The sequence below is a fragment of the Eleutherodactylus coqui genome, chromosome 10 (genome assembly GCF_035609145.1).
Source record: "Eleutherodactylus coqui strain aEleCoq1 chromosome 10, aEleCoq1.hap1, whole genome shotgun sequence".
NCBI classification, from domain to species: Eukaryota; Metazoa; Chordata; class Amphibia; order Anura; family Eleutherodactylidae; genus Eleutherodactylus; species Eleutherodactylus coqui.
This window is the reverse complement of record NC_089846.1, coordinates 134,661,984-134,679,753: the sequence shown is the minus strand read 5'-3', so window position 1 is coordinate 134,679,753 and position 17,770 is coordinate 134,661,984. Positions and strand designations below refer to the sequence as shown.

Genomic DNA, 17,770 nt, shown 5'->3' with positions numbered 1-17,770 from the left:
TTTCCCTATCTCAGCAGCACTTTCCCTATACTCTGTATAATAGACTGCAGACTGAGAACGCTATAGCTGAAAAGGCCTGCACAGCCCGAGATAAAAAAAAAATTTGTGCAAAACTGCTCCCAGCCAGCCATAACAGTAATGTACACGGTCAGATGTAGCCCTAAGAAGGACCGTTGGGGTTCTTGAAGACAGGATCCTACACTAACACTCTCCCTATAGCACCAGTACACTCTCCCTAATTTCTGCCAGCGTGTGTCTGAGGCGAGCCGCGGGCAGGACCGCTTTAAGTACTCGGCGGTCACCTGATCTCGCCAGCCACTCACTGCAGGGGGGTGGGATAGGGCTGGCACGTCACAGGTGGAAGTGGTAATGCCTTCCCTGCATGTCTATTGGCTAGAAAATGGCGCTAAACATGCGGGGAAGGAAATGGAATTGACTCGAGTACCACGTGGTGCGCGTCTCGAGTAACGAGCATCTCGAGTACCCTAATGCTCGAACGAGCATCAAGCTCGGACGAGTATGCTCGCTCATCTCTAATAGTTGAGCATGGATGGATAACTGTATTAGAAAATACTTCCACCCCTACTAACATGCGATACTGATTTCACCTCCCTTACTTTTTAAATGGTGAAATATAGAGATAGAAAAAACAGAAAACTTGAGCACAGCGGAAGTATTGCGTGATTACGTGATCATGTGGCGAATCCGGAGGTGAGTATGGGGTCTTTGGGGGTCGACATGTCGTACTCCATTGCGATATTCCGCTGGCAGAGTCCGACACGGCCGTGGGCATGAGGCCTTAGGCACATTGCAATCCTTCCCACATGCTGGAAGCCACAAGAGCGTTCTAAGAGATAGATAAGAAATTCTGCTGAACAGTTTAGGAATAGTTTGTACTTTACTGCCTATATTAGTACAACCGGGTAAATTGCACTGAAAGCTTCCATTGACTTTTTGGTAGCCAGTAAAACAGTTAGTTCCTCTGTGCTTTGGACACATACTACTGGGAGCCGCAATGCTTTTAATGGTTTTAGCTCTTCTAAAGGTCATCCTCAGATATTCAGGGAATTTTCCTTTTCAGTAACAATCATCTAATAAAATCTGATGATTTCCTATTCTAAAAACTGTAAGAACAGTAGATAGTGGAAAACCCATTTAAGGCCCAATAAGCATACCCGGACGTGCCCCCAACATACACAACCGCCCTGTCATATTCTGTTTATGTGCCTTTTACATTTTTCAAAGTACTATTTATTAAAATGACAGTGTAAAGCACAACTTTAAATAACTTTTAGACATTTGCAATCAACTATACACAATCCCTGTAGTTTCAAATGATTAAGGAAGAAAGGATCTGCCCACACTGTTCATCTTGCTGTTGAACTGCTCTACACCTCTGTAGGTCAAATAAAACTGACGCTTTAGGGTGCCTACCTACTCGCTCATTGTTCTCAATGGCGCTGGTGGCAGCAGTGTAGGCCCCATTGAAAACATAGGGAGTACATCGCGGACTTCTGCCACAGCTGTGACAGCCATGGCAGAGAATTCATTCATCCCCGCTGTGGCCCCATTAAAAAGCAGTGGGTTTGCAGCAATGATAATATAAGCCCTTTCCTGAAAATCATGGCTAGCTGTAAAAAAAAAAAAAAATATATATATATATATATATATATATATATATATATATATATATATATATATACTTACCTAGAAGAGTAGTCCGGCTCTTCTCTCCACCCTGGCAGTTGTCTTCTGCATTCTGGAGGCTGCGGATTGAAAAATCCCCACCCCCAGAAAGCACTGTTGTCATTAGCTGAGCTCTCAGGCATTGATTGACAGCTGAGCGCTGCCTGTGATTGGCCACAGCGCTCAGCCAATCAAACTCTTGATTTCAATGGGGCCGCAGCAGTGACAACTGTGGCAGAGGACTCCATCCCCGCAGTCCTAGTGGGAATGAAGGAATCCTCTGCCATAGCTGTCACAGCTGTGGCAAACGTCTACGATGCACTACCTATGTTTTCAATGGGGCTGGTGCTGCTGCCGCCGACTCCGTTGACAACACTGAGCGATATTACAGATTTTTTCTGTGTGCTGCGAGACTTAAAAAAACAAAAACAAAATGAGTATGGAACCATTGAAAATCATTGCTTTCAGAATCATCACTCTCGCATCGCAAGCAAAAATATCGCTGGTGGGTAGAAGCCCTAAGACTTATTTAGAAGGTAACATTAAAGCTCTACATGAGAGTCAGATATGTCATCAGAGAAACGTTTCCCAACAATTCTTTTTGTTAATCTTTTCCATCACTCCTATGGCTGGATCTCATTTTGTTTCATTTTTTTACTTAAATCTATGATGTGGAACTGCGTCCACCAAGATAGATCTGCCGGATCAAGACATGACTTCTACCTTCAGAGTAATTGACTTAATGTGTGGATATTGGGTGTTTTCATTAGTTTCTTTTCACCCTTTTTATTTGCAGCACCAACTGTGCAATTTGACCTTCCATAACACCTTTTATGTGTTTTCCTTCTTCGGATGATACCCATTTCCAAGTCATCTGAGTCATCACATTTTTAGCTTTTCAAGCCCATTTTTTAATGACATTAAAAGTGCTTTTGGACTATAAAGCTAAATCTCTGCTCATCTTATCTCTCTGCACAACCTGTCTGACAGTTTTGAAAAGGGAATAAAGTGGCTGTGAAAAGATCCTTCAAAAAATCCTTCAAAACGGCTACTTGTTATAAAAGTTGGCACAGTGCTGCACAGAAAATCATCCTAAACCAAAGACGTGATTATTATTATAACCGTCACTATGATATTTATTATCCATTGCTGGTATACAGCAACGCCGGTTGTATCCAGCGGGGATCTGAACGTATATCGGTTTTGTAACGGCATACCCCCAACTAAGTGAAGAACGAGAACTCGTTTGCTTCTCTTTCATTGTTCAGCTTCTGCATGCAAAAAACTGGATGAGGGATCGGCCCGTGTAAACAGGCACTCATTTACTTATAAACAACTACCTGCTTAGTGTGAATGGAGGGAATGGGCCCAGAACGATCTCCGGCCGCTCCACCTCCATTTACAGGCAGTGATCGTTCCTATAAAAGTACAGGAACAATTATTGCTGGGACGACCTGTTGGGCTTCTGCACCCAACAGTTGTCAGAAGTGAAAGGGCCCATATTCTTCAGAGCTGTATTATGTTTATTCCCTGTAATGATTGTTTGTCAGGACGTAGTTTTGGGTGCCGTGCTACGATAGACTCTGCAAAAGGCTGCCGGCATAACAAAAGCGGTTTTAACACACCTACAAAGTGCTCTACTATTAACTGTTAAAGCATTGGATGATTGAGAGTATGTCATGATGTACGCTAGAAGAATTACATAAAAGCTTTGAGAGATCATCCACCATTATGATCGCCTGGGGAGTGCTACGTCACATTGTGGCCCGAGGGACATTTCTTTTCGCTACTTCAAGGGTTTTTTTAATATGTCTGCTCGCCACAATGAGAACGACTTAAATTAGTCAACTGGTAGTACTGCTTCTTCGAGGAAATATTCGCAGAATTGAACGCTTCCTTCTATGAAGGTGAGTTTGCTCACTTGTATTTCTGTTACTCCATCCCCATCCTAAGTCTCCAGTATTGTCCTGTATACCTTTACCTTACCTCCCCATTGCAGAAATGTCAAAGTACCACTTAAAGTAGTGGGCAAAAATGTCTTCAGATTGAAGCCCCACGTGGAGCTGCCACCTGTGAGACATTTTTGCTTTCTATTTCGATGGATACTTGAATATGTTTGTTCACCGTTGTCGAAAGTTATGTGTTTGGTCATTATGGTCCTTGGTACTCGATCCCCATTTTACACAGTTTTATTGATTTTAAAGAAAGCATAGCATCACTCAAAGTTGTGCACACTAATTCTTTGCAGGTGGTAGCACTGCATGGCTCTACTAATGTGTTCATAAGGCAAATGATAAGCCACTTGGCACTGTTACCTGCAAAATATTTCTTTTCACTACTTCAAGGGATACTTCAACATGTAAATACTGCATTTAGTTACCAGGTAACAGTACTAGAAGTTATATTGGGATTGAGCCACAGAGGTGCAAGTGAGAAAACTTACCTTGACACTACCCATGACCAAGAAATGAGTGACTGAAGAAGCGAAATTATGAAAAATTTAAATGATTATCTACACATGTAAACAGTCATCGTTTGAAATCAAACGAATTGTTCGCTCACTCAAATGATTTATCATGACGTGTAAAAGGGCCTTTACAGCTTGATTCCTCAACAGATGACAACTGATTGCTGATGAAACTCCTTTCATAGCTTCCGAACATCAGAAAATTTGTGTAACACTAACTGAATCCCATCTTTATTTGGTACTAGCTGATATACCGTCTTCACCCGAGTTAATTTGATACAGGTTTTTACGTGTTGTTCGCATGGAAAATTTTATGAAGTCAAGGTTATTTTAGAGGAACCGAAGAATAAAATATGTATACACATAGAGGAGCATTAGATTCCCCTCAGACTGCATCTACCGATTTCCCTCTGCAGAATGTGCCACCCCTCCCACTCTCCTCATTTAGGACCTAAGGAATGCTTCTGCCAAATTTCATGCTTGTACAATCCCGGGAAGTTAGAGAATTAGATTAGATACATTACACAGGGGTGCCAATACTTTTGCACTTAGCATTGAATAATCATATTATGACCCCTTTACTTTTCCTACTTAGGACCTAAAGAGTTGTCGTGCCGAATTTCATGTTTGTATGACACTGGGAAGTTACATTACACAGGCGTGCCAATACTTTTGCACTTAGCATTGAATAATCGAGTTGTGACCCCTTTACTTTTCCTATGTAGGACCTAAGGAATGCTTCTGCAAAATTTCATGTTTGTAAGACACCGGTAAGTTAGAGAATTAGGTTAGGCACATTACACAGGGGTGCCAATACTTTTGCACTTAGCATTGAATTATCATATTATGACCCTTTACTTTTCCTAATTAGGACCTAAAGAATGGTTGTGCCAAATATTATGTTTGCACAAAAACGGGAAGTTACATTACATAGGGTGCACTTACTTTTGCACTTAGCATTGAATAATCGAGTGGTGACCCCTTTACTTTTCCTATTTAGGACCTAAAGAATGGTTGTGCCAAATTTCATGTTTGTATGACACCGAGAAGTTACATTACATAGGGGTCGCAATACATTGGCACTTAGCATTTAATAATCAATAGAGATGAGCGAACGTACTCGTTAAGGGCGATTTCGCAATCGAGCACCGCGATTTTCGAGTACTTCACTACTCGGGTGAAAAGTACTCGGGTGCGCTGTGGGGCGGGGGGTTGCAGAGGGGAGTGGGGGGTAGCAGCGGGGAACAGGGGGGAGCCCTCTCTCTCTCCCTCTCCCCCCCACTCCCCACTGCAACCCCCCGCTCACCCACAGCGCACCTGAGTACTTTTCACCCGAGTAGTGAAGTACTTGAAAATCGCGGTGCTCGATTGCGAAATCGCCCTTACCGAGTACATTCGCTCATCTCTAATAATCAAGTTTTGACCCTTTTACTTTTTCTATTTAGGACCTAAAGAATAGTTGTGCCAAATGTGATGTTTGTACGACACCGGGAAGTTAGAGAATCAGATTAGGTACATTACACAGGTGTGCTAATACTTTTGCACTTAGCACTGAATAATCAAGTTGTGACCCCTTTACTATTCCTGTTTAGGGCCTATAGAATGATCGTACCAAATTTCATGTTTCTACGACACCAGGACGTTAGAGAATTAAATTAGGTACATTACATAGGGGTGCAAATACTTTTGCAATTAACGTTGAATTTTCGGGTTGTGACTAGACATGAGCGAGCATACTTGATAAGGCAAACTACTTGAGCGAGTAGTGCCTTATTCGACTACCTGCCCGCTCGTCTCTAAAGATTCGGCTGCTGGCGTGGGCGAGCAGTGAGTTGCGGCGGTGAGCAGGGGGGAGTGGGAGGGAGAGAGTGAGAGAGTGTCTGGCCGGTGACCGCTGCAAATCTTTCCGCAATCTATTCTTCTGTGCTGGCGATAATGTGGATCCCACAACATTTCTGCAATGATGAATGTAGAAGGGTCACGGGACAGATAACTTCCATCGACTTCAATGGAAGCCGTCTGTGTGCAGCCCGCACAAGAATAGAGCATGCTGCGATTTTTTTTCCCACGAGCGGAAAATCGCAATTGATTTCCGCTTGTGGGCAGGAAAAAACATTTTTCCATAGCATGCTATGGCAGGAATTTGCTGCCGAATCCGGAGGCGGATGCCCGCTCCAGTTCCCCCAATGCTAATTCGGCCGTGTGCATTCGGCCTTAGTTCAGCAAATAGATAGGAATACCATTGTAGGTTCCATATATCAGTACTGGTGCTGAAATGATGACATCAGCCCTGTAGAAGCAACGCTGTGATTGGTATAAGTATAGGATGTTGGTCTTGGCATGGACATGTTGACACTGTCTTCAGAGCTAACACACCCAAGACTATATATGTATGTATGGGTTTATATGGATCCAAAGTGCTAATATTTATGACTTTCCAATAATATGGCACCAGTCTGGTCTCAAACATTATATCAGACTTCTACTGTATCTGCTTTAGTAACAGCCCCCCACTTTGGTATGGTATGAGAGGCTTTATATGTTACTTCACTCTTTCAGACATATGAGAGAAATTCAGTCTTCTGTTTTCGTTCTTGCTGCCTGATGAATATTTTTTAGTGTTGGCTTGGTTTGCTAAACACAACTTAAATATGTTAGGCCATTGCCTAACAGCAGGCACTTTAGTAAATAGGTGACAATGTTTTAGCGCCTTGGTCCTGTTGAGCGTGGCGTTGTCACATATTGATGATATGCCGCCAGCTGTTCCATACTCAGAATTTCAGGGAGGCAGATGGCTTCTGGAATTATATAACCCAAGGAGAGCAGAGCACAGCTTTTCTTTCATGGTTTCTTCATCTCTCTGGTTCCTTACAAACTGTGATGATATTGTTTATTCACATATTGCGTATGTATTAGGAAAAATCCAGATGCATTTCTCCTTCATGATGTTGATTCCCCCATGCTCAATCATGGAGCAAAACCCGGATCGGATTTTAATAAAAGCAGTTTAGGCTTTTGTCTGGGATTTGAAGCTCCTTGAGGGCCCATGGCTGCCCAAACTGCCTCACCAAAAAAAGTACTGCACACTCAAAAGTGGCAGTAGTACGCTCATGCCGCAGATCACTACACACACTGTTGGTTAGTCAATGGGATTTCCATTTCTATTTCCAAAGATCTTTATGGCAGTGTGTGCACACAGTGGTCTGAAAACAGTCAGATTTTCTGATTGTGCGTGGACTTCATTGAGGGAACAACGTCAAACTCGGGGAGTAGATGACTACACAAATACATATTCTGGCCCCCGTCACATACTCAAACAGCAAAATAACATAATTTATGGTGCTGTTCTGAGATGATAGATTCTCTTTCAAAGGAAAACATAATTAGCATAGCCAGAAGGCCTGTCTTTTAGGTTTGCCTTTTGTAGTGACATGTGTTGCAATCCACAGCAAAAGGGGGCAGTTTTGGATATCAGATGTGCATAAATAGGATATAGCTTAAAAATCATCTTCTATCCATAAGATATGGGATAATTAGCTGATTGGTGGGGATGTGACTGCTGGGATCCCACCAATCATGAAAATGTGGGTCTTGAATGAATGTAGCAATGGTCATGCATGTTCACCACCGCTTTAATGGGACTGACAAAGATAGTCAAATGCTTGAACTTGGCTATCTCATGCAGTCACATTGAAATGAATGGAGTGGCAGCACCCATGCTCAACCACCCATCCATACATTTAGAGACCTTCACGGTCCCAAGTTTTTGGTTGGCAAGGACCTCAATAGTTGGACCCCCACTGATCAGTTAGTTATCCCCAATAATGTGGTTGGGTGATAGATTATTTTGGTTCACCAACTCCTTTAATTGTAAAGGTTTTACATTAATCCTTTGGTTCCCGAATGTCATAGCTGCTATTTAAAGCTCCTTGGCCTCAATGCAAAATGTGTATCAGAACCCCCTTTTACCATGTGTTACTTACAATACTGATGCCTTCTTACACATCAGAGGGCCTTTAGATACCAGGTTCCTGGTGTGACTCCTACTTCTGTATCCCCTGTGGTAATGTCCTTCCCCAAGGTGTCTTATCTTTCAAATGTATACATCAAATATATTTTCCATATACTTCAGTAGAGACAGGGCACCATGCAAACACTCTTCTATTGAAGTATATAGAGAATGCAGTAGCGAGGAATTTGCATAGGGGTCTCCCAAGTGAATTTTAACAGTGGGCTTTGGGCACCTCAGTCCAACACTGCCTTTTAGGATAACTCTTGTCCATGTGCCCTATAAGCAAAAAGTACATTCCCTTCTGTAACACCAGGTTCACATGGGCAGATCAGATTCCCCATGTAAGAGGCCCGCAGTGGATTCCAGCAGTGAGCCCGGCCGGCGACGCTGCATACCTTCATTGGCTGTATTGCGAATGGCCAAGGCAGCTCACTGTCGGTCATGCGCAGTACCGTTTCTTTCCAGTATATGTATTTCCTGCGCCATCACTAAGTGTGATGTGGTTACCCGTGGCCCATACATGGTCTATTCTTCAATGGAGGCCATCCGCATGGAATTTGCTGCAAAATAGAGCATACTGCGATTTTTCTTCTGCTTGCGGAATATGCAGTTTTTATCCGCGAATGTGAGCAGAAAAGCAAATTTACATGCTTTTCAATGCATCGACACCGATGGTGGATTCCGCAACTGGAATCCACCCGTGTGAGCCCAGCCAAAGACAGAGTAAAAAGTCGCAGCCAAGAGCAGCTCCTGCTCTGAACCACAAGTCATTTGCTTCAGCTAAGTCCCAGGCCAACATTAATCATCTGGTCACCAATTGGTCCTTAATTAACCAGGAGCATCAATTACTCCATGGACTTTTTTACTATTTTGCAATTCAACAGATTGAAATTAGGCTTTTATTTTACAGCTCATATTGAAAATTTACTAATGAAGTAATGCTCTTGATTGATGAGTAAATTCTCGAATATTTCTCATAAGTGTCATCCTAATGAACTAATGTCCATCATAACACCACACTAACAAGATAAAGGCTAAAATAATTTTGGAAAAGGTAATGGAAGACTATTACAGTACATACGTGAGGGAGATATTGATGAAAATGTCACTTCAGAAGATGACACTTGGCAGACCAACGTGATGTGAAGGAAGCAATTTCAGACATTAAGATGTCACAGAAGTCTTGTTTTCAAAAGAACATTGACTCTCTGGATTCTTCAGACACTTAATAATCCAATCATGAAAGAAGAATAAAGTCATTTAATACAATAAGTTTTTCTATTGTACACAAGACCCCTGTTTATACTTGTAGAGCTCTACAAGGTGTTTCATTATAGGTGTTACATCCAACAGCTATTTGATTATCCAGTGTCCATCAAACAAGTATATCTGGCAAAAGGCTGCTATTAAATGATATAACAGGAGGTCCCCTTAGTGTGCAGCCATCCTAGGCTCATAAAAAGAATAAAGCTACAAATAAAACATATCTGTAGGGTAGAAGAAGAGTGGGTAGGGGGGTCAAAGTCTACATAGTAATGTCGAATTTCAGGGCCTCTGAAAAGCTGGGGGACGAGCGTTAACTCTTATTAACTGCCTTCTGTAAGCCCTATTTAATGGCCTAGTCATCAGATAGATAAATTAGGCTGATGGCACCTAGTATTACCCATCAAGAACACTAAGGCCTCGGTCAGACGACCGGTTTTTGCCGTGATTTGCGGATCGCATGACGGATGCGCATCCGCAAATCGCGTGACCAGGCCGACATTCGCCAAAAAATCTGCAGCTAGCAGCGTTTTCGGTGAAACGGGCCCGATCAAAGGAGCGCTGTCCAACCCATTGAAATTCAATGGAGCCGGCAATACAGCGGGCTCCATTGAAAGCAATGGGCTGCCGGCGAGCGCACATTGATTTTCGATAAGGGCTTAAAAATATAAGCCCTTCCCTGAAAAACATCCAAAAATGTGTAAAAATTAAAAAAATATATATACTCACCCTGTCCCTGCAGCCGGAGTTCAGCCGCGGCTGGCCGGCAGTTCTCCTGAACTGCTCTGTGTAGTATTCAGCAGGCGGGGATTTTAAATCTGCTGAATGGGCTGCCTCTGATTGGTCACAGCCCTCACCAATCAGAGGCAGCTCTCACTCACCCATTCATGAATTCATGAATGGGTGAGTGAGTGCTGCCTCTGATTGGCTGAGCGCAGGGACCAATCAGGGGCAGCTCTCAGCTGTCATTCAATAGGCGCGATCTGCGATTCCTCGTGTCCTATAATTTATCGGGCATCCACATAAAAATCGGCCATGTGACCGATCCCATTGCGGAGCAATGGTTCTATATATGCGCAGATCGCATACGCATCCGCAAATCGCGGCAATAAACGGTCGTCTGACCGAAGCCTAAGTTAGTGCAATTACAGTAATTCAGAGTAATTTCTTGATTTTAAGGGGAATCGTTCTTTAGAAGGTATAGAGAGTAAGAGAATTGATAAAGAAATTAAAAAAAAACCCTTGGATTGTCCTGGAACATGCTTTCATCTAAGAAAAGTTTGTTAATAAGAGGAGGATAGGAAAAAATTATAAACAAAATGTTGGTTTTAATCAGCAATCTCTCAAGATGATCGCACATGTAAGAAGGTCTACCCAAAGAAAACACACCAGTGTTTGACCTTTCTATGCATTGCTGCAATGATGTAACCCGTTTCTCCAGCAATGTTACAATTAGAGATCAGTAAACTTCTGAAAAGTTCAGTTTGTCGAATTTCATAAAAAAAAGTTTGGTTTGATCTGAATTAGTTTGAACTGAATCTTCACTAGTTATAGGGATCCAGTGGTGGCGGTTCCCAGAGGCGTAACTTGAAGCTCCTGGGCCCCAATGCAAAACCTGTAACAGGGCCCCCAAATATAATGCTTTATTCATAGTAATAGGCTCACTATATGGAGAATAGAGGCCTTATGGGCCCCCTAAGGGTCCTGGGCCCGGGTGCAACTGCATCCCCTGCACCCCCTATAGATACGCCAGTGGCGGTTCCTCTTCTCCTGTGACTCAGCAGTTAGGACTGTTGCCTTGTAGTGCTTGGCATTCAAATTTGGAGGAAAACATCTGCATGAAGTTTATATGTTCTTCCTGTGTTTGTCTGGTACGAGGACTTATAAGTAGAGATGAGCGAGCATACTCGCTAAGGCAAACTACTCGAGCGAGTAGTGCCTTATTCGAGTACCTGCCCGCTCGTGGAGAGCGGGGAGGAACGGGGGGGGGGGGGGGCGAACTCTCTCCCTCTCTCCCCCCCACTCCTCCCTGCTCACCGCCGCAACTCACCTCTCACCGGCGCCGGCAGCCGAATCTTTAGAGACGAGCGAGCAGGTACTCGAATAAGGCACTAATCGCTCGAGTAGTTTGCCTTATCAAGTATTCTCGCTCATCTCTACTTATAAGCTATTGTTTTCCTGTTATCAGCCTGAAGGCTGAAGTTTATTATATATTTCTCTGTTTGCTACATATGTATCTACCAAATGAAATGTAGCTACTGTATACCAACTTTACCTTTATTAACTTCCCTTGGTATAAATGTAGTTGACTAAAAGATGTTTTTCTCTCGAACAAAAGTAGATACAGTCTGTTAAACTATGTATCTAATCCTCATCTATGTGATACTAGCTGTAGCTGATATACCCTGTGAAACAAGATACCAGGAATTTAGCAGCAGTTGGAATTCACCCACTAACTTCCCCCTCACCCCTCATCCTGTCCTCACACTCTCTCTCCCCCTCCCTTTCCTATACTTGCTAAGTGAAAGTAAAATACGTTTCGGGCTTCCTTTGTTTCATGTTAAAGATAAAATGTACCAACAAGTATTAGCTTTTAATAAGCCTGCCTCCTCAATATATAAACCCATGTATGTGATGTAATAGCCACCCAGAGATTTGGATTCAATATACACACATCCCTCTGGGCCTGTCGACATTAAAATAAATCTTTGTTCACTTCCTACGGACTGGGTGTCTTGGCAGATGTGGGATCGTAGATAATTTGTGGGGGTTTCTTCTTCATAATAATCACTTTTATTCTATACATTTATTGAGAAGTAGGAAGAATAAGCATGGCAGCTCAGTGGTTAACACTGTTGCCTTACAGTGCTAGTGTCTTAGGTTCAAAACCAAGACCAAGGGTAACATGTACATGGAAAGGTGATTAGTATGAAACAAAGGAAGCTTAGAACCTGGGACTCCTCCTCCCCCACCAAGTGGTTCCCCCTTTCCCACATGAGAATAAGATCATCAAGATGAGATATACCTATGGTGTCACATGTCCAATGATCAATTCATATATAATGGATGTAAAGATTCATCTTGTCCAGGAATCAGCTGAACAAAAAGTTAAAATCCAAAAAAGGTTACAACATCCCCGGGGTATAGTATTACAATGGCATTACAATGCAAACATGTATTCTTAGATATACAAAATCAGCTATATTTCAGCTTGACAGGAACTGAATGTCAGCTGAAATGTTGCTACTATTACATATGGAGGAATCCATTTTTGCACTTTACTGCAATACCTCGGGGATGCTGTCACCTTTTCTAGATTACAGTGTTATGCCCCTTTTACAAAGAATGATTCTCTTTGAACGAGCAAGCAAGTGACATCACATTCTATAAGAAACACTGAGCGGGGAGCGTTTAGACATAGCGAGAAGTGATTGAACCAGTGATGACTTTTGTGCCGGCTGAAACTAAGTAACCATGAAAAGAGCATGATGGGTCAGGTTACGCATTATGATTATTACGCACTTCCGTTCGTTTGAGTGAAGTTTGAGCACCAATAGTTACGTGTTAATGGGCCTTTACACTGTGTTGGCAGAGTTGACAAATGTCCGTACCGTCGTGGACAATCTGTAAAAGTAGAACACATTTTTTTCAGTGTCCATAAAAATTCTGTGATGTATCCAGGATGTTTTTGAAGCTGCAGAAGTCCATACTTGTTATTCTCTTTGTAGTTATCAGCATTCTCAGGTCAGGCTAGATGCTACTTATCTGTTTGTATCAGTATTTTGAACAGTAGACATTTATCACTTAGAGTTTTCATGGTTCATTATGGTTTTCAGATGTGGCCGTAAAAAATGTTGGCCGTCCGTGATATTTGTATAAGTGGTTCAGAAGTAATAATCAAACAGGTTGGCAACTCTATATGTCTGGCTCTTTGTTATCAGCAATGATCAAGAGTTTTTTTTTGTTACAATCATCCTCTTCTCCTGAGGGAAAGCCGGAGTAATTCTGAGGGGCATCACAGTATTTCTGGAGCCTGAGATGGAACTCCATAAAAGCATAAGAGTTACACCTCTGTGGTACTGCATAGAAAGGAGAAGAACTGGCATTTTTTCTTCATGGGGAAGATAAGAGGTTTTCACCCATGCGATTGTTTTCTGAGGCTGCTTTTTAAACCTACAGATGTAGCAGTGCCAACATGAAAGATAGGCACACTACTTTTATTGCTTTGCTGAACAACGTGCGAATACGGCATTCACATAGCTCAGGGGTCCCCAACCACCGGTCCGCGGATCAGGACGGGGCCGCTAGGGTTTCTTTGCCGGTCCGCGGCGCCGCAGACCAGCACGGTACTGTTGTACCTTGATGTTTACGTCACTGGAAGCTAGGGGCTGAGCGTACTTTGGAGTGAACGCCCCCTAGCTTCCGATTGGCTAGTACTGCGGCAGGGAGGACACGCTCCATCGTGTGTTGCTGTCTGCTACCGGTGGCAGGAGTGGGGGCTCGCCAGTATAGCAGTGAGCGCGCGGGAGCGGAGAGCATAGTGGGGACCTGAGGAACCACGCCGTCAGAACTGACGGGGTCCCTAGAGTTCTTGCAGCGCAGGGGGGACATGGCCACAATGACAGGGCTTCGGATCTGGTGAGCTTATACCTGAGGGTACAAGGGAGTGTAGCTGGGCAGCAGAGTGGTCCCAGCAGCACTCCTCGGTCTACAGCGCTGTTTGGTGTATAGCGCTGCATAACCCCCGCCCCCATATGACCAAAGCCCCACCCCTTCCCCACCCGACCCTGCCCTGCGGGGCCATGGAAAAATCATCTTGCTTGAGGCCGGTCCCTGGAGGAAAAAAGGTTGGGGACCACTGACATAGCTCGACTACTGCAATTCATTTGAATGGCCATACACGTCATTTATACCACATATAGGCAGCACCCTGCAAGGCGAGATGTGCCCTATCAGTTGTCCAACATGCCTCACATGCCCTGCCCAGTATGGTAACTATTCATGTAAACCTTAAATATGGCCACCAGACTAGCATTAGGACCGTACATACCATGTCCATGGTGACCACGACAGGGACTATTTCAACAAATGGATTACCAGTTGCACAGAAATCTTTACTAGCTACTATAACATTATCCTCAATACACAGGGCTCACCTTCATCCCCCGACATGGGAATAGCTGTTCATTAGTATTTTGCAACTGTTCAAACTTCTTCATATAACATTGCAACTCTTCTCCATCTTATTAGTGTTTGGTGTTTTAACTTTCCCATGTATCCCTTGTCTCATTTCACTGAAATGTTATACATTTGATTACATTCTTATTGACTTGCTGCAAACAACGGGATCGTCTGGAAATAGCTGAGTGACATTACAACTAGAGATGAGCGAGCGTACTCGGATAAGCACTACTCGCTCGAGTAATGTGCTTTATCCGAGTATCGCTGTGCTCGTCCCTGAAGATTCGGGTGCCGCTGCGGCTGACAGGTGAGTCGCAGCGGGGAGCAGGGGAGAGCGGGCGGGAGAGAGGGAGAGAAAGATCTTACCTCCGTTCCTCCCCGCTCTCCCCTGCAGCTCCCCGCTCCGTGCCGGCACCCGAATCTTTAACCCCGAGCACAGCGATACTCGGATAAAGCAAATTACTCGAGCGAGTAGTGCTTTTCCGAGTACGCTCGCTCATCTCTAATTACAACGCTTTCCTGATGCGACTGCCACTTTGTTGTAGCAATTGCCCCTGAAAAGTCAAGTAATATGCGAACTAAAGTGTATCCAGAGACAACCAATTAAATGCAGATTAGCATACAACGCTCCGGAGACATATAGGAAGTAATTCATATTAAAACATCATCTGAATCTATCTCTGCTGTCCTTTACTGACCTTATAGCACATACACATTGCCAGACAAACAATTTGAAAGTGGGAACATAAGACTCAACTTCCCACCTCATATGCAAATTATGAAACCGCATTTTTTTCAAGTAAAGAAAAAAAAATCGTTACTTTGTACAAGGAAGAATGACAGTTTGTTTTGCAATTCAAATAAAAACGCCGGTCTGCAATGTTACCGTGTCGGCTGGAAAACTGAGGTTGTAAAAACAATGTCAAGACAAATATTTCCCAGAATTACAAAGTTATGCACCATAATGCCTCAAGGACTAACGCTGAGCACAATGTCTGGTTTTCGAGCCAACGTAAGAAGCACTTTGTAACATAATACAGGTTGAAATTTATAGACTTTCCATGGATGCAACGAAGTTTCTTTATTTATTTATCATTCTTTGGGGGTAATGGCTCGTGCCGTCGCTCTAAATTAATCCTTTTACTCTTAAATAATGGCTTTATTGCTTTCAAAAAGTTTTGAATGCATATCTCGCAGCCTTTTCACGTTGTCTAGATAACAATGTTTCATGGAATGAATGAAAACCCCGGAGTTTCAGCGAACACAAGACTAGATTATAGTAATTGCAGCTCTTCAACTTCCACTGAATTCTACTAAGTCCTCTTCATTCTCACAACTTATGAAACTAGACTGAACTCTACTGTTTTCTCTCCCAAACACGGAGAATTGATATAATCTACAAATCTGGAAACTGTAGCATGTTATATATTTCCACTTGACTTAAAAATCAGGTCTTATCTAGCGGTCATTCACGTGTCTTTGTATTATGGGGTTGTTTTCAACTAGAATGAATGCTTCTAGAGTAGAATAGCTCAGTAATATGGCATCCGATGTAGTATGACACAACATGGAGTTCAAGAGGAAAAACTTCTGCACTCCTCCAAATGAAGGCAGAGGGATATAGAAGCACAGTAGGCACCATAGAAGTCTATGAGTGTCCAATTATGGCTTGGTACAATTTGGAGGATGTACAAAGCTACAATGAGGCCATCTACATAATCAAAAAGTTTGTTTTATGGCGTAAGCAGATGGCTGTATGCATAACTATGCTCGCCTCTACGGAGCGTAGTTGTGCCTGAATCAGGCTTTTTTTCGGACCATTCAAACCCCGCGCTATAGAGGGAAGATAGGTCCTAGAATATATTTCTCCCACATAGTATTAACTACATTCGAAAAAGCTAGGGCAAGTCTTATCTTTTCTTGCACGTGCAATTAACGGGCAAGAATACTGCTAGTGAAAACAAAAGCATTGAAAATAATGGCTTTCTTTCGTCCCATTGTGCGGCCGTGATATTCACGCTCACCTGTGTAAGCCCTTATGCTAAAATCATATTAGAATGACTCATTAAGAACAGCAGACCTTGGTAAAGTACCCATCACATACCACAGGCCTTGGGCAGTAAAAAATGTGTTAGCCCCTAGTAACTTTGTAAAAAGACTAATAAGGGTGAGCACCTCAAAGGCAGTCTGTTCCCGCAGACTATAGGTAGCTGTAGATGAGTCTTAACCCTTTCCAATCCACTGTCTGATGTCTAAAGACATTCTGATTGAAGGCTGTACAGCTCCGATCTCGGAAGACGTCCGGCAGGGTATTCTTACTGTATATTACTGGCCACTCTGTTGTCAGGGGCCTCTCCAGCATGTCCCATATGCAGTATTGGCTCTAGCCAGCAGATGGCGCCATTGTATAATGGCAGAAAAAGAACTTCCCCCCCCTAGGAAATCCTGAATCCAAAATTGGATTGCAAATGGTTAATAAATACAAGTGCTGCCTAAATATTTCCCACAGCATTAATGTTTTTGGAAGCAAGCATACAGGAGAAGAATTCTCTATTGAGTCTTTTCTCAATTGTTCTTCTTCCTTTGTCTTCTACTTGCTGGAATGTCTGTGGACTGCAATATATCAGTCATGCCACCTTGTCATTATGGATGAGGATGAATAAACATTGGAGTAACACGACAAATGGATATATGAAATGTAGGCTCTCAAATCATGGTTTACAAGTAAAAGAAATGATTTTTCTCTTTGTTTTCAATTTTACCCATAAACATATACAAGTCCATTCCTAATCCCTTCCAAGTATTTAAGAAGGCTGAGATGCATTGAATTTACAAAATGTATTTTCTTATACACTGCGGTTTGAATGAAGGTTTAATGCATTTCCAGTTCACCTTATATACATTTTTTCCGTTTTTTTTTTCTTTTTAACATCGAATAATAGAAACAACACATCAGCGCTTTCCTTTTCCCCACTTTCCTCTACATTCACATTCAGTCCTAACAATTATTATTGTTTCACTAAAAAACTAGATTTTCTTCCTAAAATATAACTTTTATTAATTAAATAAAAAATTAGCCCAAGGCCAAAAAACAAACCAAACACACACAAGAGCTAAAAATGCCCCCCAACGTGGTTGGTGTAAATGGCTCAGAAAGCATC

The 17,770-nt window shown here is 42.7% G+C and overlaps 1 protein-coding gene across 1 annotated transcript in view; it reads left to right on the top strand.

The window, feature by feature from the left end:
- HTR2C (5-hydroxytryptamine receptor 2C) overlaps window positions 1–17,770 on the top strand; it is a 486,357-nt gene that overhangs the window by 237,103 nt on the left and 231,484 nt on the right. The gene's annotated exons all lie outside the window — the stretch shown is intronic.